Raw genomic sequence first — 1,747 nt, 5'->3', positions numbered from 1 at the left:
ACTGGAGTGGGTTGCCATTCTCTTGTCCAGGGGATCTTCTGGACCCAGAGATTGAGCCCAGGTCTCCTGCATTGCAGGCGGATTCTTTACCATCTGAGGCACCAGGGAAGTCTGTGAGAACACGGAGGAGCACATTTTAGGATAAGCTATGAACTATTGATCTCTATAACCACAGTATCAAGTGCAGTCCTGACATATAAGTGATAAAGAAATGCTTGTTGAATATGAAATGCCATCATACTGAAAACCCTGTGTCTGGCTCTACAAAGAGTAGACAATACTGATGCAGGTTTCCCATTCGAAATTACTCTAGAACTGAATTCTGAGAGCTTGGCTTGGCTCTTAGCAATGTTTAAAAACCAGGAGAAGCTGACTTGCCAGGGATGCATTTGGTAAGGTCTGTTTGATCTCTCTCGGTCACTTGTGTCATGTTAGAGATGTGTGTTACTTGAGAGAAGAGAGGGGCAGTGATAACTCTGCCTGTCTTACAAAGGGGAAATTGAATTCCTCAATCACAGTACTCATTTGATACTTTTTTTACAAATGGCTACAGAGAAGCTGGAATTTAGTTACAAATTTGATGTCCTGAACCCATTGGCTCTTGTGCGATGAAGGCAATCATCTATTTTCATCAATTCAGAACAGCTAAGGATACTTCTAATCAGGATGGACTTCAGATATCATGCAGTGGTAGAGAATCTGCCAGCCAATGCAGGAGACACAGGAGTTGTGGGTTCAATCCCCGGATTGGGAACATCCCCTGGAGGATGAAATGGCAACTCACACCAGTATTCTTGCCTGGAGAATCCCATGGACAGAGAAGCCTGGCGGACTACAGTCCATGGGGTCACAATGAGTCAGACATGACTGAGTGCAGGAGAGCTGCATAGCTCAAATACTAAGTTTTTATACTGGAGCTGGAATTGTAGGTATTCAGGATGTTTATTTTGATTCTCTCCTACCATTTAAATGCTCTGATGGACAGTTTCTCTTGTTCTCCACTCTATTCCCATCCTCTTATGGAATGTTTGGTGCAGATAATTGCTTAATAAATCATTTCTTGAACAGAAATTTTAAAATGTTTCAAATATTTTACATTTGTTAATTAAAAAGAAGAGAATGAGGGAAATTGTTATTTATATAATGAACATATCTCATTTGACCAACAGAGATCTTCAAAATTTCCATGGGGATAAATGAAAGGGGCCTTTAGGACTGGGATCCAATTTTGGATGGGTGAGGGGATAATATACATGGAAATGCCATCTTGTGGTTCATAGTGAAATTGTTAGGACAATGGTATCACACAGGAAAAAATTCATTCATTCACTCAGTGAGGTTTTTTTTTGTGTGTGTGAGTTAGTTTTGGGGATAAAATAGTAAGCAATTATTTTATGCTTTCATGAATTTATATTCAAGTCAGAGGAATAAATAACAAATAAGTAATTTAAATAATTATTTAAATTAGTTGGGCTAAGATACATAGAAAATAAAATGTGTTGAAAGAAAATAATAAGGGGCAGAATCTAGTCAAGATACACAGGTTAAAAAATAACTCACTGATAAGGTGGTATTAGTTGAAAACTACAGAATGATGAGAATTAGAAAGTTCTAGAAGCAAACCATGTGGAGAACTGGTATGATTAAAAGCAAAGCCCTAAGAGCAGTAAGAAGTGGATATGTTTGGAAGTAAAAGACTAGAATGGTAGAAGGTGAAGCAAGACAGAGGATAACAATATAACAATTG

The sequence above is a fragment of the Dama dama genome, chromosome 1, assembly GCF_033118175.1.
Source record: "Dama dama isolate Ldn47 chromosome 1, ASM3311817v1, whole genome shotgun sequence".
Classification (NCBI taxonomy): domain Eukaryota; kingdom Metazoa; phylum Chordata; class Mammalia; order Artiodactyla; family Cervidae; genus Dama; species Dama dama.
The sequence above is the reverse complement of the archived record's forward strand: the minus strand, read 5'-3'. Positions refer to the sequence as shown.